At 33.1% G+C, this 22,782-nt stretch overlaps 1 long non-coding RNA gene across 1 annotated transcript in view; it reads left to right on the forward strand.

Annotated features, from left to right (window-relative positions):
* The first annotated feature begins 6,485 nt into the window (after window positions 1-6,485).
* LOC144366008 (uncharacterized) overlaps window positions 6,486-22,782 on the forward strand; it is a 113,766-nt gene continuing 97,469 nt past the window's right edge. The window contains exon 1 of the long non-coding RNA XR_013424791.1: window positions 6,486-6,586. This is a non-coding gene — a long non-coding RNA (uncharacterized LOC144366008). The remainder of the gene's footprint in view (window positions 6,587-22,782) is intronic.

The following is a 22,782-nucleotide window of genomic DNA, read 5'->3' on the forward strand; positions in this document are numbered from 1 at the left end:
CTATAAATTAGGTATCTTAAAACAGAAATGCATTATCTCACAGTTCCTGAACACAGAAGCTAGAGAAAAAGGTGTTGGCAGGGTTGGTTTCTTCTGAGGGCTGTGAGGGAGAATTTGTTCAGGGTCTTTCCCACCTTCCTGTAGTTTGCTGGTAATCTTTGGCATTCTTTGCTTTGCAGATGCCTCACCCTGATTTCTGCCTTCATCAATACACATGTCCTTTCCCCCGCATCTTCACAGGGTCTTCCTTTTGTGTGTGTGAGACTCTGCATCCAAATTTCCCTTGTATATGAGGACACCAGTTGTATTTAAGGTAGGTATGGATTTAGAGCCTTGCTCAGGACCTGGCTTTAACTAGATTACCTCTGTGAAGACACTGTTTGCAATGAGGTCACATTCGGAGGTACTGGAGGTTAGGAATTGAAAATGTCTATTTTGAGAGTCCCAGTTGGACCCCCAGTAGTATCACAGAGATATCTGTTGCCAATACAAACCCTGACAGCTGTTTCATGCCATAATCTTGTTCCTTTTTCTGGTCCTTCCCAATCACTCTCCTCTCAACAGTTTTTCCGGATGACTTTGGCTGTAAGAATGTACTGAGGAAGAATGAGCCTGGAGTTTACGTTAAGCAGGAGACTGAGTTGTTTCTGGAAAATTTTTACAAAATTTGTTCTTTGACTCACATAAAGATGTAATTTTTGCAAATGTTCTCTATAACATACTGATCAAGAGGTCACACTCTGGGTTTGGGCCAGTTTATGGAAAAACTAAAAGCACTGTTTCCTTGGGAAGATTATTTATTATCTCTGAGTTCTAGAGCCTTCATCTTTAAGATGGGGATATTAATATTGATACTTATTTCATGTAATTTTTTTGAAAATTAAATGGGATAATTTATGAAAAGGGTTAAGGATAATGCTTTTCATATAATAAGCACTCAAAAATGTTATTTTATATAATTGTTATGTATTTATTATTATTTTTGTTCTCTAAAGCAAGGTATAGGTTTCACCCTTAAGGAGTTTGCATTTTATGAACTACAACTTGAAAATTGATATAAGATTTTATTCCAAGTTCATTTTTCTGTCCTTAGGATTTATTTCTTTTTTCTTTATCCTTTCTTTCTTAGAAATTTCAGTTCACTGCTCACAGTGTCACTTCTATATGTATTTCTCTGAAATCCTTATCTTTATCTCCAAACACTTTAATGATACTTATCATATTCTACTTTGGATCAGAATTATTTACAAATATGTATATTTCACATTATGAGGAATCAAAATAAATTATCTTTATATCACCTACAGTGCTTAACAGGGGAGCCGGCATATAGTAGGTGCACAGTAAATATTTGCAGATAGATGTTTGAGATGATAACTCAGAACTCAAAAGTCAATCCAGATGATTCAGGACTCAAAACATCTTTCTGACTTAAATGGAAAAGTGCTTACTTTCACTATTCTTTCTTTCTTCTTTTGAAAAAGCACCTAATCCTTATCTTTCTTCAAATCTTGTGGCTCTGGAGGTACAGCCAATTAAGGGATCTTCTCCAATCTTGGCCACAAGGATGGGCTTGTTCGCAGGCTGAATTACTCATAGGGCCCTTAGATCTGGCACAGTAACTTTTCTAAGATGAGTATGTGTTTTGTTCAGTGTTCAACAGTCTTCCTTGAACTTTCTTTATGGATACGGAAGGAGAGAGCAAAAGAGAAATATGTAATTAATTACACTCACACACACACACACACACACATATATATATATATATGTACATATATCTATATTTAATTGGTGTACCCAATATTGTGTAATATGAAATTGAAATTGTAGGTAGTTTTGTCTTTATTATACACAGGAGGTTTGTCTGCACCTATACAGAACATGGTGAACCCTCAGAACAAAGGAAAGTGAAACTAGCTAATACTTATAAGTCCTCTGGATTCAGCTATTACTAAACTCAGATCTACCTATGGTCTTGCCAGTTACCTTTTTATTTTGCTTATGCTAACTGTAAGTTGTTCTTTTCTCACTGGAAGATGATGATGATGATGATGATGATGATGATGATGGTGATGATGATTATTTGTACTAGGGATTGAACCCAGAGGTGCTTAATCACTGAGTCATAACTTCAGTCTTTTTGAAAAATTTTATTTTAGGACAGGGTCTCACTGAGTTGCTTAGGGACTCACTAAGTTGCCGAGTCTGGCCTTGACATTGAAATCCTCCTGTCTCAGTCTCCCAAGCCACTGAGATTACAGGCTTATGCCATTATGCCATGCAATTGGAAGAATTTTGATTAATACAAACAAGTAGTTTTATTTCTCAGTCTCTTTGCTTAACACTCCATTGAAAGTAGTTTATATAGCAAATAAATTATTTTCTCTATGTATCAAGTAGCAAAATCTTACTGAATGTTTTGTTTTTGTATGGACTTTTAGTGAAACAAATGGATCTGAACCTTTTATTTCCAAAGGAAACCATATTCACACAATTAGTACTTCAAATATTTATCTTCCACGCTTTGAATAGCTTTTGTTGCCCTAGGATGTGGCATGAACAATATTATTGAGCACCATATGTGTGTGTACTGTGGCAGAGTTAGTAGATGGTCTCTTTCCTCATGGAGCTCATAGTGTATCAGAGAAGATAAGGAATCCATACCCGAGCCAGCAAAATAGAACAGTACAAGTATCCAGTCAATAATTCATGCTGGACTCAGAAGGATGTTTGGAATACTAAAAGATAAGAGGAGGTGGGGAAGAGGATTGGGAAATTCCAATGGTGACATGGCATGAACAAAAGTAGAGAAATGGAAAGTAAAATGCAAATGCATAATTTAGAGGTCAATGATTCATCATCCATTTGGCTTGGGAGGTGATTCCTGTAGGGAAGGGATGGAGCCTAAAACTGAACAAACTATGGTCAGATTTTAAGAAATATCAGGCTATGGAGATTTTAGCTTAAGGGCAAGGAGAGTGGCTAAAGCATTTGGGTAGATGGGAATTTCAGTGGGATTGAGGTAATATTTAGGTGTCTTAGGTCACAGGTCTATAGTCCTCTGCCCTTGGGACTTTTAGGGTAGAAGATACAGGAGGGGTTCATGCCAGGAGCTATTGAGACACTTGAGGCATGAAGTAGTGAGTGCTCAGATGTGTTTAATGCCAAGAATCAACAAGGAGAACACATGATAGGAGGCAAATTGGGAAGAATGGATCAGAATGGATGAATGAGATGAAGCAATGAATTTTGAGCTATAGTACAAGGTAGAATTTGGGGAGAGAAGGGAAGAATTAGGAAATTTATAAATTCTGTCCAGATAGACACTGATGCAATTGTGTATTTACTTTATTGTCATTTGGTTAATGTATTTCCTCATTATAGAATAGATGCTCCTTTAATTGGAGGACCATTTCAGTATTTTCAGTTGTTTCTTATCTATTATTAAACACAGTGCCTGGTCCATAATAGGGTTCAATAAATATTTGCCAAATGAATGAACATTTTGCATGATTTATAAACTTCAATTCAATATACACATTGAATTAGAAACATTTATTTGAGTTGAAAATAGTATATAAGTTTGGAGCATACTGGAGTATTGAAGCAATTCTCCAAGAAATGTTATAGAGCTAGTATTTTTTCTAGGCTCATTGAAGTATGATTGATAAGATTTTATTTATTTAGGTTTAGGTTATGTTGTGATGTTTATATATATATATATATACACACACACACACACATACATATATATATATAAAATGTTTGTCACATATAATTTAATATATGTAATCATTGAAAAATGATTGTCATAATCAATCCATGTCACATATCCATTCCCTTTGTTTTTTTGATGTAGTGAAAACATTCACAGTCTATTCTTCTAGCAATTTGAAGTACACAAAACATTGTCATTAACTATAGTCACCATGCTTTGCAGCAGCTCTCCAGAACTTATTCATCCTATCACTGAAAACTAGTGCCCTTTGACCGTTATCTTCTCATTTCCCCCATCCTGGTCCCTGGTAACCATCCTTCTACTCTATTTCAAGAAATTTAGCTTTTTTAGATTGTACAGTGTTTACCTTTCTATGTTTGGCTTATTTCACTTAGCATAATGTCCTCAAGCTTTATCCATATTGTTGCAAGTAAAAGGATTTCTTTTTTTTTTAAGGCTATATAATAGTATGCATGCGCACACGCGCACACACACACACACACGCACACACACACACTACAATTTCTTTATCTGTTGACAGACACTTATGTTGTTTCAATATCTTGCCTATTGTGAATACTGCTGAATACTGTCCAGAAATCTTTTTGAGATACTGATTTCATTTCCTTTGGAAATATGCCCAGAAGTATAATTGCTGGATGATATGGCAGTTCTATTTTTAATTTTTTTGAGTTACTTCCATACTGTTTTCTATAATGGCTGTACCAATTTATATTACCACAAGCAGTGTGCAAGGATTCCCTTTTCTCCACATTCTTGTCAATACTTGATTTCTTTTGTCTTTTTGGTAATATTCATTTTTACTGGACTGGATGATATCATCTCTTTGTGGTTTTCATTTGCATTTTCTTCATGACTAGCAATGCTGAGCATATTTTCATACACTCATTGACCATTGGGTTTCTTTTTCAAGAAATATCTATTCAGGTACTTTGTCCATTTTCTAATTGGATTATTATTATTATTACTATTGAGTTATATTAGATAGTTATATGTTTTGAATATTAGTCACTTATTAGATATGTAATTTACAAATATTTTCTCCTATTCTGTCAGTTCACTTTTCATTTTGATGATTGTTCCCTGTGCAGAAACTTTTTAATTTGATATAGTCCCACTTCTTTAGTTTAGCTTTTGTTGTTTTAGGTGTCAAAAAAAAAAAAAAACAATTGCTGAAACAAATGTCAAGAAACTTCTCTCTTATTTTCTTCTAAGAGTTTATGGTTTTACATCTTATTTGTAAGTCTTTAATTCATTTTGAGTTAATTTTTTTGTATATACAGTAAGAATGAACTTTCTTCTGTTTGTGTGTGGACATCCAGTTTTCCCTACAACTTTTATTGAAGAGTATATCATTTCCTCATTGTGTATTCTTATTTCTAAACAAAGAAGAAAATAATATCTTCAGGAAAATGTTTCTGAAGTACTCAGTGTTAGAAAAACATAAAATTCAAAATATTTATGAAGTCAACCACAAGATTATAATTTGCTTTCTGCTCTGCTGAATCCTATGTCAAGGAATTCTTGCTCTATAAAATTATTGTGCAATTTTCAATTTTTGCCACATAATGTTACTGGAAATTATTCTTAATTTCCACTTGAACATCTTAAATTTTGGAGTCACCCCTAAATTCAAATGCCAGCTGTGTTTCTAACTAGGTATGTGATTTTGGGCAAGTCACTATCCCACTGATCTACAGTTTTATCCCTGAAATGGGAATAATAGTGTGTACCTGCCCTCTTCATTGTATTAGTATGAAGATTAGTAAGATATTGTAATGTAATTTCTGGCATGGTGCCTGGCACATGGCAGGTAGTCAGTATATAGTTTTTATTATTACTTGTGCTATTACTTCTACAATTATTAACTTCATGCATAAACTTTTCATAGGAGAGACTACATCTTATGCATCTCATACCTAATGTTCAACTTGCTGTAAACCCAACACTTAGCACAAAGATGTTTGCAGAATTGAACTAAGATCTTCCTATTGAGGATTGCAGATGATAAAAATAAAGATCTATGGAAGAAAGGAGTTCAGTCTCTGTAATTACTTAGTCATGTGCTTTAAATTCAGGTTAAACACACATGAAGGTCAAAGGATACTTTCTAAATATTACCTACACAGAGAGGTGGATTTAACTATTTAAATCGAGGCACTGGCAAACATATTCTAGGAAAATAATGATGAAATTACACAATCAAAAGGAGATCTTTACTATTACTTTGTTAAAAGCTGACTACATATATTCAACTCTGTGAGCCCTTTTTAAACATCCTGTAATAGGAAAACTGAGTTGCTATCATGCTATTATGAATCTGTGCATAACAAATAATGCATAACATTACTTAGCTTATGTAATGTCAAAATGTGTGGAATAACTGGCTATGTTATAATAAGATCCTTTTCGGCTACATCATGTAGATGTGTTTTATCAGAAGGTCAGTGTCATTGCTATTCCTATTGGGGAGCTTTCATTTAAAATAATAAATATATTTCAGAAATTATTTTTTCAATGATGACATAAAAGGTAAAATTGCTATGTATTATAGGAATAATTAAACATTTTTGTACCAATTGCTGTACTTTAGACTGAATAATGCTAGTCATTTTGCTACTCTGCTGAAGTCCCCTTTTTTGAGCCTACACTGAACCTGTAATACTTATGGAAAGAGTAACCATAGCAACCTATATTGATGTCACAAGCTCAGGCTTCTGACTTCATTGCATAATGCAGTAGCAACTGGATTTGCAGCAGAAACACCCTGCTAAAGAACAAGTATCTTGATACACAGCAAAGAGGACAAAGAAAAACAGCAAGTTGTAGGGGGTTGAATCCTGGATTGTGAGTCAGATTGCCTGAGTTCTTATTTTAACCCTGCCTCTCACTTGTTGCCTTGTTTTTGAGTAATCGTGTTTACATGTGTGCACTGAAATTTAAAGCAAAAAATCTCCTGTGTCTGCGATGAACATAGCAAAGAAAAACCCAGAATATCTAATGCCTTGCATTTAGTAGAAAGCTCAGTAAAGCTAAAACATCCTAAAAATAACTTGGAAAGGAAGAAATTCTAGTGCATTGTAATAGGTAAATAGCTAGCTCATAAAGATAAAGAGGACACTTTGAAATAAACAGCATATAGCTAGGTTTTCTATTTTTATTTTTTTTTAAATAATAATGGGTAAAGGACAAGACTGATGTCTCTGTCTTAATTTCAGCAAGAATACAGAAAACTCATGAATATTTTACTATATTAATATAGTTATATTTATTTAAAGATTTTTTATATACTTAGAGTAAATTAAAAGATTAATCTGTATCTATTAATGGGTATGGTGCTTATGTTTATATTGTATGTATTAAATAATAAATGTTTCTTAATTTTACCATATAAATATTAATGCTTATTATAAAATATCTGAATGAGTGAAATGAAATTTCACGGAAGATAAAATTCTTTAAAAATATTAGTAATATTTTATTTTTAAAAGAAAAACTTGACCTTTTCATTAAATTCTATAATCTATTCATTATTTCCACTGATCTAGTTTTTTTACTATAAATTTTAGAATTGAGATATAAATATTTTGGAATTTCAAAATACATTTAAACTCATTGACTTCCTTACCAGAAACTAAGGTGAAAACATGATATAGTTACTATTTTCACTATATCCAAAGTAACAAGGTTGAACATTTTAATAAAAAGAACCCTTTCTACTCCTTCTATCCATGTGTTCAATCATTTCAAAATATCAGGAAAAATTTTACCATGCCATAAAACTTCATTGGCTCAATTTTATGTTGAATAAACCTCATAAAGATATAATTTTTCAAGTCTCAGGGAAATTTTAAGTTACTATTGAAAAATGTAGCATGAGGTACAAGATGTGGAATGTTTTTTTGAACAAGCACTTAAAGAATGCAACTTAATTCCATATTATAATGCAGCACAAGCATTTTTATGTGTCTTAAAATCCTTGTAAAATCTTTCAAAAATGGAATTTATCAAATAGTGTTTTGTAGAATATGTAAGAGTGGGAATTAATTCTTTTATTATAGCTATCAAGCCTATATATTCATCAAATTTTATTTTCATTTTCATTTTTTTGATGGAGCTGGGGATTGAGGCCACGGCCTTACATATGCTAGGCAAGCACTCCAGTACTGGGCTATACCACTAGCCTGTGATGTTTTTTAATACTGGCAAAAACTTACTTGTGTGCTTGTGTGAGTTTAATTCAACAGGTTTTTATTTATTGACTCTAGTAACACGAAAAGGTCCTAAATATATGTAGCAAAATTTTGCAAAAAAATCAGGTAGTTTTCTCCATTTTTAAAGAAACAATCTTAAGCTAAGAGAGCAATATTGGTTACTTTCTGAACTCTACTTGGTTCTTGTGCTAAATTCCACCATTTCCTAAACATAGTCCCTTGAAATACTGGAGACTCAACACCCACTGAAAAAATCACCAATATCAAGAACTCATAATTGTAGAAAGAGATTCAGCGTTGCTTTTTTTTTTTTTTTAAATCAAACTGGTCTGTTAATTTTAATCAGTTTCCCAAAGTTAATTGGGAAAATAATTTAAATCTCAACCCAGTACTTGTTCTGTCACATCAAATTGTCTTCACAATGCTTCATGGTTTCCACCCAGACTCACTTCTCTGCCTCATGTCAACAATTCTGCACTATCCATCCCTCAAGATCTGTTCTTTTGGCAAAATTTGTGACTATAAATTCAATTTGGCTACTGATGGATATTCAGTCAAATTCACTCGACATTACAAAATGTCTATACATGCAGAGGTTTGTAGTATATAAAAGGTAGTATTTTTAGAAAACTTTGCTGGGATGACATTAGTTTAAAAAGTAAAACAATTAGAAAACAAAATCAAGTATATGTTATTGCAGTCAAAACAATGCCTAAGAACTGAGGGGATTCCAGCAAAGGAGATAATCAGAAGCAAAGAGGCCACAGACTTAGACTTAGAACAAGAATATTTCTTAGCAGAAGTAGCACTTAAACTGGTGTTTGTCCTTCAAAGACTTTCTCTCCTGTTTTCTTTCTTGCTGTCCATCTTGCTATCATTCTCTTCCTATTGCACATAAATCTTGTTTATTGCTGAAATACTAGGTAGAATAGTTGAGCAAAAGTAAAATAAAAGGATAATCCTATGATCAAAAAAGTATCTATAGCATCTTTTACAGATTCTTTTTCAAACATTTTAAACTTATATGTAGGTTTAAATATTATCCTTTAAAAATGGAAGCACATTCTGCATATGGCTTTATAACTTTTATTCTTATGTGACAGTTTTTATTCTTATGTAACAATGTTGTGTGACTATTTTTCTGTGTTTATAATTTGAGACTTATCTGAATTTAAGTTACATAAAATTCTATTGTTTGGGTATACTATAATTTATTTAATCTTTATGCTATTTTTAGATCTTAGTCAATTCCCAATTTCTTGCTAGTATAATATATATAAATTAGAATATACATATAATTAAGTGTATATATGCAAACATATCTGTGCTCTTAACATTCTTATATATACAATCTTGAACACTGTCCAAAGTTTTATTTATTTATTTTTTGTTTTTTTATTATTTTTTATCGGTTATTCAAAACATTACAAAGATTGCAGAATCACATCAGTTACACATCCACATTTTTACATAATGCCATAATAGTAACTGTTGTATTCTGCTACCTTTCCTATCCTCTACTATCCCCCCTCCCCTTCCCTCACATCTTCTCTCTCTACCCCATCTACTGTAATTCATTTCTCTCCTTATTTTTTCCCCATTCCCCTCACAACCTCTTATATGTAATTTTGTATAACAATGAGGGTCTCCTTCCATTTCTATGCAATTTCCCTTTTCTCTCCCTTTCTCTCCCACCTCATGACTCTAATAATCTTTTCCTCCTGCTCTTCCTTCCTGCTCTGTTCTTGGTTGCTCTCATTATATCAAGAAGACATTTGGCATTTGTTTTTTAGGGATTGGCTAGCTTCACTTAGCATAATCAATGTTTTATAATGCCAAAGTTTTATTTAATTGAAAAAAATTTTTGTTCAAATTCATTGAGGCAAAATCTACATATGTTGTCATTTTCTGATTGTAAAACCCTAGAAGGGGAATTGTTGTGTTAAAGGGTATAACTTGTTGACAAATTGATTCCTAGAAATATATCAGTTGATAATGTTATTAGAATGAGACTTATTTCCCTACTTTCATACTATTGCAGAGTATAATTTTTAATCACATCAAACTGTAAGAGAAAAAACAATAGTACCTTTAAAATTTTTGTTTTTTATTTGGGATCTTGTGTTAATAAATTTTCATGTGTGAGTTTCATTCAATTCAATGTAGAGTTCTTATTTTAATTGATCACACATGTCCTTCAATTAGTTACCAATTGAGTGTTGGTCTGTTTCTTACGGATTTATATAAATTTATAATTTATATAAACTATAGCCTTTATATTAAGGTTATAATTGACACATATCACATTAACTTGTGTTATAATTAGCTATCTGTCTTTTATATCTGGTTTTCATTTGTTTCTTTTTTCCATGTTTTTATGTACATAGTCTGTTAATCTCTTTTTTTGCTTCAGATTTTGGTGTCATAACTCCAAAGATCATATAAATATTTGCCTATTTTTCCTAATACTGATTTTCTTTTCATTTTATTGTTTTTTTTCTTTCTAGAGTTTGTATTGACTTAACAAGTTTAACAAGTTTTCATTTAAATTTTTCCCCAAGTATCTTATTTTTCTTCTTGTCATAAATTTGTATGTGGTTTTAACAATTCTGCTCCATGATCTAATGTCAGTATCTTACTCTTTTATTTACTAATTATGTTAAGCTTTTGGTATAATACTTACAATAATTTTATAAAATGAATTAGAAAATATTTGCTTTCTTTTTAATGAGTATACATAAACGTATTGTACAGTAATTCTTTTCTTTTACTTGCCTTTTTCTTTAAGTGTTTTATCTTTGTTGTATCTTCATGCGTTTATTTTTAACTACTGTGTAATATTTGTTTCATTGAAAGAATAATATTTTGTTATCTGGCATTTGGATTAGTCTGGTTTTTTCAAATGCTTTACATTCATCTAATGAGATGATTTTTTAAGAGAGAGAGAGAGAGAGAGAGAGAGAGAGAATTTTTTTAATATTTATTTTTAGATTTCAGTGGACACAATATCATTATTTTATTTTTATGTGCTGCTGAGGATCGAACCCAGCGCCCCACACATGCCAGGCGAGCGCGTTACCGCTTGAGCCACATCCCCAGCCCAGGAGGTGATTTTAATTATTTATTTTTTCTTAAGAGCTGAATGCAATTCATTGATAGATTTTCTAATGATAAACCACTTGCATTATTGCATAAATTCAACATAGTCATGATAGTATCATTTTCTGCACTGCTGGGTTAATCTTAATGGTATTTTGTTTAGGATTTTTCCACCTATAGTCTTCTCAGGGATTTTTCTTTCTCATATTTACCTAATATTTGATGTTAATATCATACTTTCCTTAAGAAATGAATTTGGGACATTCCTTATTTTTTTTTTTTGCTGGAAAGGAAATCTTTTATATACTTAATCATTAATGGTAAAATTGCCTGTTAAAACTGTGGGCTTTTCTTGTTGTTTGGGAGAAGTGTGACTCCTTGAGTTTTATGGTAGACTTGTGTTCTTGGTCTTATTTGTTTTGAAGAGGAATGGAAAAATATTTAAATTACTGATTTGAATTTACTTATAGTCCTACTCATGTTTTCTATTTTTTTCAACTCATTTTATTCCTTTGTCCCCATAAATACTAAAATTGAACAATAAGTATATCACTTATGGTAACTTTGAAATTATTTTGTTTTAGAGGTCTGTTCATTTAGAAAAGATAAAAACATTTGAAAAAATATGTAAATGTATGGAAAGAACATATAAGTTCTAAATTATGATTTTCCAACCTATTTTAACTTACCTACTCCAATTTCATTGAAATACCGAATTGAAAACTTGGGACTTACTGAGTTAATCAGTCCTATTTGGTATGTTTTATTTTTTTCCAGAAATTTATTTATTTTCAGGTGTTTATTAATTTTCTCTATTAAAAATCTGAGCTATAGTCTTTTTTTAAAAAACTGTTTTGTTTCTTTTAAAAAATCAGTATCACTAGAGATGGTACACACATTTTATCAGTCTTCAGTGTACCAACTTCTGGCTTTGTTAACTGTTCTTTTTATCTTTTCCTGTCTAATAGAGTACCCTCAAATTTTAGTGGCCTAAAATAACCACCATTTCATTACATTTCATGATTTTGTGGGCCAGAAAATTAGGAAGAGTTCACCTGGGTTGTTCTTTATCTCTTTTTGGAATTTACTGGATTTAAGTGTTGATATTCAGCTGTTGGCTACTCTGATTTTGAAGAAGCCAAAGATCAGGCTTTACTCATATGCCTGGTGTTTTATTAGGATGCTACAGAGCTAGTCTCAGCTGAGTTTCTTCTTTTGTCCCTGTACTACAGGACCTCTTCCTATGTCCTCTCCTGCAGAGTACCAGTCAGACTTCTTTCATTGCACCAAGACTCTAAAATGTTTCAAAAGATGGAAAGTTAAGTTGCAAGTCCTCTTAAGGGCTAGACACAGAACTGGCAGGGCATCACTTTTGTCATAACCTTGGTCTAAGGAGTCACAGAGAAAAGATTCAGGGGAGGGTAAATATATGCCTTCTCACTGGAATGAACATCAAAGAAATGGTGCCATTTTCATTCTATTACAGTGATCCCATTGCTTTTTACCTTTCTATTTCAACAATCTGTTCTTTATTTCTTCCTTCCATTTTCTTTGTTTATAATCTGTTGAGTTTCTTCTACACTCTAACTTCTTAAGTTGGATGCCTATATAATTTTTACTATTTCTTCTAATAAAAGTACAAAAGTCTTCAATTTTTGTCACTATTGTTTTTACTGCCTTTCAAGTTTTAACAACATTCGTAAGTGCTCCCCATTCAGTTACAAGTAATTCTAATGATCTATTTTCATTTCCCCTATGACTTGTGATTTATTTAGGCACAATTTTAAAATTCTAATCATGTAGATTATTAACAATGTATTTGCATCCCGACAAATAAACAGATTTATGAAATCATCAGGAGAATTTGAATACCCACTAGATATTTGAGGAGTTTAAAAAAGATACATGAATATATTGTGGCAATATTTTAAAAACATGCCTCTTTGCTGGGGTTGGGGCTCAGTGGTAGAGTGCCTGCCTCATACATGCGAGGCTCTGGGTTCCATCCTCAGCACCACATAAAAATAAATAAATAAAAACAAAGATATCATGTCCATCTACAACTAAAACCAAACCACACCAAACCAAACAAAAAACAACCACAACAAAAAAATGCCTCTTTTCTATGGAATTACAGACAAATATTTATGGATGAAATTTGTTCAGAAAAATATGTATGGGAGTGAGTACACAGATGATAAAAGATTGGCTATGAATTAAGCAATTGTCAGAAGATACCTTTACAATCCATATAGTATTTCATCTACTCCTGCATATGTTAGAATTATTTTGTAAGAAGTTAAATATTTATCTCGTAATGATAGTTTCTGATTGCATTGTAGTCAAAGAATATAGAATGTAACACACACACACACAGAGACATATGTGCTTACACACGTACATATGGAGAATAGTTCTATATATTCAATTTTAATAAATGTACCATGTGTGCTTGAGAATAATATGAAATATCTTTATGTATCATTTATCCTATCTATCTCTATAGATAGATATCCATTAAATCAAGTATGGCTATCTAAACTTGTCATGTTTTAAAGATCTTTTTCCCTGTTCAAACTTTCAATAATGAGAAATATGTGTTTTATTTTCATAATACAATAATTTGTTAATTTCTCTCTGTAGTTCTATGACTGTTTTGCATTGTGTAATTTGAAGTTATTCTCTGGGTTAATATTATGTAGGTAATTTTTGTGTGTAACTGATGATTTTAAACTTTATACTTTAGATAGTGTGTTAACTTTTTGTCAGTATTACCACGATACTGACAAGAACAACTTAGAAACAATCAAGTTTATCTGGGGCTGAAGGTTTCAGGGGTTCAATTCATGAGCCTGAACAGCATGGCGGAAGGGCAGAGGAGCACTGCTCAGCTCATGGCAGCCACGAAGGAGAGAGAGAAAAAGAGAGAGAGGAGAGGGACTGAGGGACAGAGGGAGGGAGGGAGGGAGAGGGAAAGAAAAGGGGGGAGAGAAGAAGTTGGGGACAAACAATTCCCAAGGGCATGCCCCCAGTGACCTACTTCTTGCAGCCAGACTCCACCTGCTTACAGTTACAAACTAATCCATTCAAATGAGTATAATCCATCAAATTTAATCCAACTAATAGGATATAGGCCTCATGATGTAATCATTTCACCTCTGAACATTCCTGCATTGAGCAACATGAACTTTTGAGGGGACACCTCACATCCAAATCAGAATAAATAATTTCACTTCTTCCTACTAATGTTTCTTTTTAATTTGTTCTAATTCGATACACATGACAGCAGCCTACTAATGTTTATTATATTAAAGACTGTCTTTATAATATAAAATAGCTCCTCCAGTTTTAAGTTATTATTTATCTGGTATATCTTTAAATCATTTTTTGTTTTTAAATTTTAGGTATGTCAGATATATATATTATATTATATATATATATATAATCAGGATATCATATATATCAGAACTTTTATATAATATAATATTTTAGTTTTTAAATGATTTGTGACATGTTTTTCCTTATTTTTATGATTGTTTGCCCATTATTTTTGGTTTCTATTCCTCTTTTGCTTTCTTTCCTCCTTCCCTCCCTCCCTCCATTCTTTCCATTTCTTTATTTCCATTGAGTTCACTTGTATGTTTTCTTTTCTTTAAATTTATTTTTAATAAGGTATATATGATAGCAGCATGCATTTTGATTAATTGTACACAATTGCAATACAACTTTTCTCTGATCGTACATGATGTAGTGTCGTACCGTATGTGCAGGTATACATGTACCTAGGGTAATGATGCCCATCACATTCCACCATCTTTCCTGCCCCATACCGCCTTTCATTCCCTCCCTCCCCCTGTCCACTTAGCATTCCAAGATTACTACTAACTTGGATTCATTCATTTTGTTCATAATCAAGGGCCTCAGTCAATTTTTGTTGATCTCAACTTGAGACAAATGCTTACTTACAACACACTTTGTAGAAATTTGTCAAATTTTTCATTCTTTTAGGCAAATTTTTCCTTGTTTTCCAATTTTACACTTAAAAATTTTGGGGGGGGTCATTTAAGCATTTTCATAATAAGAAAGCTGTTGAACACTTAGACTCCAATTATGTTCAAATCAGAATCAAATTGAAAGTCTATAAATAGTATTTTGAAACAGAAAGCTTGAAGATGAAGTTATAATTGAAAAAATAGCATAAAATATTAAATAAAGTTAACATTACTAGATTGATGGGGGAGGGTAAAAACTTAATATTATGCTTATCCCCCAAAAAAGTTACTACTTTTCTCATAGAAAATATTATGGAAACTTCTAAAGAAAAATTACAATTATGAATAATATGAATAGATTTAAAAGGAGATTAAGAACAGGAAAAGCGGGTTTAAATCTCTTATTAGTGAACCAGATATGATGGCAAAAGGGCTGAATGAGAATGATGAATAGTATGCAGATAGGAGAAACTTAAGCGATGGTAGCATTTAGGGAGTGGAAGGTAAGGGATGTAATAAATGTGCCAGTAGTAGTGATCTTGATGACTGGGAGTCCAAGGAAGCAATCCTGAAGGCTTGTTTTGATGACATAATAATATTTTATATTATTTCCATGCCATTGATAATAAATTTAAGTTGCTAAGTATCATAACCTGAACCAGCTGTGTTCATAATTGTTTCCTATGTCCAATGCCTCATATAGCAGTTCATAATCTTTCAGCTTCAAATGTCTGATTTCAACCACTGCTGTAGAAACCAGCTCTGCACGAGTTCAAAATGATTTAACTTAGGCAGAACTCAACAGTGCCTTACTTTAAAGCCACATCATGTGCCTCTCATTTTCCAACCTGGAACTTCTCTGTTGACATTAAGGTGCGAGTCACTTTGCCTATTACCCACAAATGCACAGTTGGAATTTTAGGGAAGTACTAGGAGAGAAAACCTTTGACCAATGATAGTAAGGAAAGTAGATAAATACTACTACTTTCCCCTCAACTTTCTGAAATGCAGTTTATGTGGTTTTTCATAGCTCAGACCCATGATATGAAGTAGTCTAATTAGTACTAGCTAGTTCAGCAACAAGCTCTTGATTCAACTTTCCCTTCTTCCCTATCTTTGTTCCTATTATACTCACTCCCAACTTGCTTAGTAAAAACAGTAGCACTTAAATGTTTATTTACAGCTCCGCTTTCTGGGAAGCTCAGGGCAAAACACCTACCTACATCCCACTCTGTGCTGAAGGGACATGTTCATATCTACATCAGATCTGCAAAAGTTCTCCCCTTCCCACTTTTCAGGGGAGTATTGAGCAGAGATGGACATCTAACACAATGGCTGCCAATTCACTGACGAAGCCAGTTGTTCTACTCAGTATACCCATGGAGATAAATGGAAATCTGCTTTTTTCAGTTCCATTTGTCTCTTATGGATTATGAGCATCTATCTAAACAAAATGTTTAGAATATATGTACATGATTATTTTTTTGAGACAACATGGGTCCCACATTCAAACCAACTGGTTCACTGATACTTCAATTCTAGAATCAACAATTGTTCCCATGATGGATGGAAAATGGTTTATGCTGGCCTTTCTGAGAGGTTGTTCCAGTGCCATATCTTCCTAAGGAAATTTCATAAGTAAATTTGATCATATGGGAATTTCACTTTTAATTCTGACTTTAGAATCATGATGTAACCTGTTTATAGAGTGTAGGAATGTAAGAGAATTTTTGCCCAAATGGGTAAATGTTAGAATTGTTTAAGAAGAAAGAGTGACGTTGAAGCCAATGCTACCATGAATTGCCTTATATTACTTTACTGGCATTAGAAAATGTGAGCAGACAATTCACAATACCTAAGCTATGGAACAACCATAGATGTCCTTCAACAAATGAATGAATAAAGAAGATGTGCCATATATACACAATGGAATATTAGCCATAAGTAAGAATGAAATTATGGCATTTGCCAGTAAGTGGATGGAACTGGAGACTGTTATGCTAAGTGAAATAAGTGAACCCCCAAAATACCAAAGCCCAAATGTCATCTCTGATATGTGGATACTAACACACAATAAGTAGGTGGGAGAGTATAGAAGTTCACTGGATTAGACAAAGGGCAATGAATGGGGAATGAGAATAGGAAAAACAGTAGAATGAATTGGACATAACTTTCCTATGTTCATATATGAATACATGATCAGTATAACTCCACATAATATATGATCACAAGAATGGGGAGTTATAATCCATGTATGTACAATATGTAAAAATATTCTGTACTGTTGAGTATATCTAAAAAGAACAAAAACAAAATCAAAAAAGAATCCTCAGACAAAGGGGTGGAGGCCCTGGCCTTCAGATGTTGGAATGGAAGCAAGTAGAAGCAGAGAAAATACATATACAGAGAAAATACAAATACAGAGCACCTGATACGTATAAGGCAAGATGACTATCATTTGAGACTTTTCTATATTAAATATGATATAGCCCATATCATAAATTATTCATTTATTCAGTAAACTTCTGAAGTAATAAAAAAGAATGAAATTAAAGAAAAGGTGAGAGGATATCCTCAGATGGAAACAAACCATGTTGGTTGAGGATCCACAACTTTGAAGCAGAGAAATTCATTTTTTTTTTCCCTTCCAGTAGGCTCCTTATTTCTGGTAATCTAGGTCTCATACATACTTAATTTTCTGATTCAGGTGAAAGCATTTGAAAGCAAACCATGTTCTAGCCATTTGGCTAAGGACCTTATATGGTTTAATTCATGAGAAATTTATTACACCGTCAAGAGTCATCATCATCTCCAATTTACAGATGAGGAACCAATTATATGAAGTGTAGCTATTTCCTGAATGAATAAAGTCAAGAAGTTAGGTTTGGAATGTAGGTAAGTGCAACCATAAAGCCGCTTTCCAGCACACAATATCCTGTCTTTTAGTTTACAGACTCTCTGGTCTTCAATTCTTTTCTGTTGACTTGATGTCAACACACTTGGTATGCCCTTTGAAGGACTAGAGGCATTTCTTTTCCTATTAGAGGAGAAGTCTTTCCTAATGGTCCCTGAATTATAAGAGTGCTATTATTTCCTGGAGTATTGCCCAAAGTGATGGAAGTAGAAAAGGACCTGGAGATAGGTCCCTGCTATGGTATGTCATCAACCTGATCCTTGAATATCTGTTGGGTTTCCTCAAATTTTTCTCTTATAGTTTTGGTGGCATCTGGGTAAAGCTTTAACAAGAAAGAGAATGGTTTCATTTTTCTGATGGAAAGTTTAATTTAGCTTTTAGCTTGTTTGTAGATATAATTGTTTACTTAATGAGAATGCATCCTTCCTTTCTGAGTACTGCCTTTAAAATGAATTTCCATAGATTTACATAAATTCCCTGGGGATCACTATAATAGGAGCAAAGAAAGAATTGCCCAGCTGTGCACTGATTTAATGGAATTATGAAGCTTTAGGGTGTGGGTTCTGAAAAAGATATCTGAGGGAAAGAGTCACTTGAATTGTTGGAAAAATAATCTCTTTAATGAATTTTCTCTCACTTCAGTAGAAGGTTATTTTAGAAGTCAGCATCAGCCCAATATTTTTAAAAACTCATCTTAGGAAAAGACTGTGAAATGCTGTACATTTCAGGAATCCCTCATTCTATTTGAGAATGGACATTAATGTTTTAACAATTAACATTAATTAATGGATGTTAATGTTTTAACAATAGCAATTTTTGTGTAGAGACATTTATTTTAAAATAGCTTCATATAAAATAGAGAGAATTCACAAATGCACCGTGTCTCATGCTGTCAACACTCAAGACCAAGAGCATCCTTAGATATATTTACCTTTAAACTTACTTGGGGCTCCCCAACCTTCTCTTGGGCAGAGTTTGTTGCTAGTGGTCCCTGTCTTTAACACCTCACCTGTCAGTGATGGGTAAAGACCTGAGATGATATCAGCTTCCAGGGCTCAGTGATTCTGCCATCTATCTGACTTTGAATCTTTCTTTAGATGGTGGCATCCTGATTACATGGTTTTATACTCTGTGGCTGGTTCTATAGGTTGGTTAGAATAGCATAATAGCTTGGGAGAGATCTATGATTCCTTTGGTGTTGGAACATAATAATCTGACATATTCTTTTCAAGATAATACTTCAGAGTTACCCATCTATCTATGAATGCATATCTTTGGTTCAAGGAGGGTTATTCAAGAATATGAAGGGACTGGTGCTAATTTATATTCTGTGTTGGAAAAACAACCCCTCATAGTGAGTTCAGTATGTTCATTTTTATGTATGAATATGTAAGTCAGTCAATAAGAATTTAGTAGAGTATGTATAATGCTTTATGGGGAATGCAGAAAAGGAGGAGATTTTTCTTTTCATGATACCAAAGACTGTTTACTATCTATATAAAAGAAAATAACAACAATAAGATAGCTAAATGTTTTACATATTCATCATGTGCCAAGTTTTTCCTCAGGCCATCTCATATAAACTTCACAATGACCTTAAAACTTAAGCATTCTGATTATCCTGTTTTACAGATGAGGAAAAGGGGGGCATGAAAAGTGTTACTTGTTTTATAGGCATCACAGTTAGTGTGTGGAATAGCTGGGGTGTTAACACTTTGAACCCAAACCTAATGATATTTTAAAGTCTAATTCTAATTTTTATTATGATAAAATATACATTTCACCAATTTAGCTATTGTGAATTGTGATGCTATAAACATTGATGTGGCTGCATCACTACAGTATGCTGTTTTTAAGTCCTTTGGGTATAAATCAAGGACTGGGATAACTGGGTCAAATGGTGGCTTCACTCCAAGTTTTCCTAGGAATCTCCATACTACTTTACAGATTGGTTACACCAATTTGCACTCCTACCAGCAATGTATGAGAGTGCCTTTTCACCCACATCCTCAGTAACACTTATTGTTGTTTGTATTCTTAGTAGCTGTCATTCTGACTGGAGTCAGATGAAATCATAGAGTAGTTTTGATTTACATTTCTTTGATTGCTGGAGATGTTGAACATTTTTTATATATTTATTGATTGATTGTATATCATCTTCTGAGCACTGTCCAGTTCCTTAGCCCATTTATCGATTGGGTTATTTGTTTTTTGGGTGTTAATATTTTTGAGTTCTTTATGTATCCTAGAGATTAGTGCTCTATCTGATGTGCATATGGTAAAAATTTGCTCCCATTCTGTAGGCTCTCTATTCACCTCAGTGATTGTTTCTTTTGCTGAGAAGAGGCTTTTCAGTTTGAATCCATCCCATTTATTGATTTTTCATATTAATTCTTGCACTATAGGAGTGTTATTAGGGAAGTTGGAGCCTAATACAACATGATGGAGATTTGGGCCTACTTTTTCTTCTAATAGACACAGTGTCTATGGTTTAATTCCACGGTCCTTGAGTTGAGTTTTGTGCAAAGTGAGAGATAGGGACTTAATTTCATTTTGTTGCATATGGATTTCCAATTTTCCCAGCATCATTTGCTGAAGAAGCTATCTTTTCTACAATATATGTTTTTGGTGCCTTTGTCTAATATGAGATAATTATATATGTGTGGGTTTGTCTCTGTGTGCTCTATTCTATACCATTAGCCTACCAGTCTGTTTTGCCAATACCATGTTGTTTTTGTTACTATTGCTCTGTAGTATAGTTTAAGGTCTGGTATAGTAATGCCACTTGCTTCACTCTTCTTTCTAAGGATTGCTTTGGCTATTCTGGGTCTCTTATTTGTTCAGATGAATTTCATGACTGCTTTTCTATTTTTATGAGGAATGTCATTGGGATTCTGTCTATTGCATTCAATCTGTATAGTGCTCTTGATAGTGTGGTTATTTTGTCAATATTAATTCTGCCTATCCAAGAACAAGGTAGATGTTTCTATCTTCTAAGGTTCTCTTTAATTTCTTTTTGTAGTGTTCTGTAATTTTCCTTGTAGAGGTCTTTCGCCATTTTTGTTGATTCCCAACTTTACTTTGTGTACAACCAGACATGACAAATTGTGCTGTATTATGTGTACTATGAATTGAAATACATTCTGCTGTACTATATAACAAATTAGAATAAATAAATTTTTAAAATACACATTTAATAGTTTTCCACTTTAACTATCTTTTAGTGTTCAATTTGATGACATTAAGTACATTTATCCTCTGGTGGAACCACTACCACCATCTATCTGTAGAGTAGTTTTCATCTTTCCAAACTGAAACTCTGACCATTAATCAACTCTCCATTTCTCCTTTCCCTCCAGCACTAGAAATCATCAGTGTAACTTTCTGATTGTATGAATTTAACTGCTCAAGACATTTCATATAGGTGGAATCATATAGTATTTGTTTTGCAAGTGCTTTATTTCACTTGACATATTTTTGTTTCCAAAATTCACCTCTTTGTTATCAGAACTTCATTTTCTTTTATGCCTAAATAATATTCCACTGTGTGTATATTTTATGTTTTACTTATCCATTCATTCACAGAGGAACCTTTGGTTGCATCTACCTTTTGACTATTGTGAACCGTGTTGGAATCAGCATGGGCAATCACATGTCTATTTGAGCCCATATTTTCAATTAAGTTTTGTATATGTCTAGACGTAGTATTGCTAAATTTTATAGTAATGCTAGTTTAATTCTTTGAGGAACTGTTGTACTGTTTTCCATAGCAAATGCATCATTTTACAACCCTTGACAACAAAGCACAAGTCCTCAACATTTTTTATAATCATCTTAAATGGTATTAATTGTAGTCTTGATTAGCATTTCCCTAATGATTAATGATGTTGAGCACTTTTTTTTGTTTGCTTACCATCACTTGTAAATCATCTTTGGTGAAATGTCTGTTTAATCCTTTGCTTATATTTGTTTATTTAGTTATTTTGTATGTTTATTGTTTTGTTGTTGTTAATGTGTTATAAACGTGAGAGAGTGGGGTGGCATTTCTGGGCCCTTTCCCATGTATTCCATGGGTATTCATTAGGCAGGGGGCGGTTCCTGGTGGTGAGTTCTTTACATATTCTGGGTGTTAATCTTTTATCAGATGGATTTGTAAGTATTTTCTCTTATTGCATGGATTACTTTTTTCACTCTGTTATGATGTCCTTTGATGGATAAAATTTTCTAATTTGGGCAAATCTAGTTTATCTATGTTTTCTTTGCTTTCCCATGTTCAGGTTCCATTTTCTTAAGCCAATATATCAAACCATACAGCTGGGCAGTGCTAAGTTATTGGATATCAGTCATATCTCCTCGTGAGATGAGAATGAGGGACACCATGGAATGCATAGAGGAAGCAAGGAAACCTAGCACATTAGAGATGTGTTAGCTCATGTTGCTTGATGAGATCTTATTTTTTCACAAGAACCGATTGAAACAAATGATTCTGAGTAACCTGTGTGGCATCTCTCTGTCCTTTCCAATGTATTTCCTGGGCATATTTTTTAGAGGAGGGGAGATATCTGGTGGTGAATGGAGATACAGATGTCAATTTCTTAGCTGCAGGGACATTGTCAGGATGTTTATTGTCAGGAGTTTTATTAAACTCAACTTGAAGAGGTGAGATGAAACCTCTCTGCAATCTCCTTCTCTGCTGCCACTGGAAGCTACTATCCCTTGGAGGTTAACCAAGACAGAAAGCAAAAGAGAGAAAACAATTCTTTCTCATGTCTTTTCCTCTCTGCCAGAGGGAGTACTAACCACTGTCCTCTCGAGTATTATTGG

Source organism: Ictidomys tridecemlineatus, chromosome 8 (assembly GCF_052094955.1).
Source record: "Ictidomys tridecemlineatus isolate mIctTri1 chromosome 8, mIctTri1.hap1, whole genome shotgun sequence".
NCBI lineage: Eukaryota > Metazoa > Chordata > Mammalia > Rodentia > Sciuridae > Ictidomys > Ictidomys tridecemlineatus.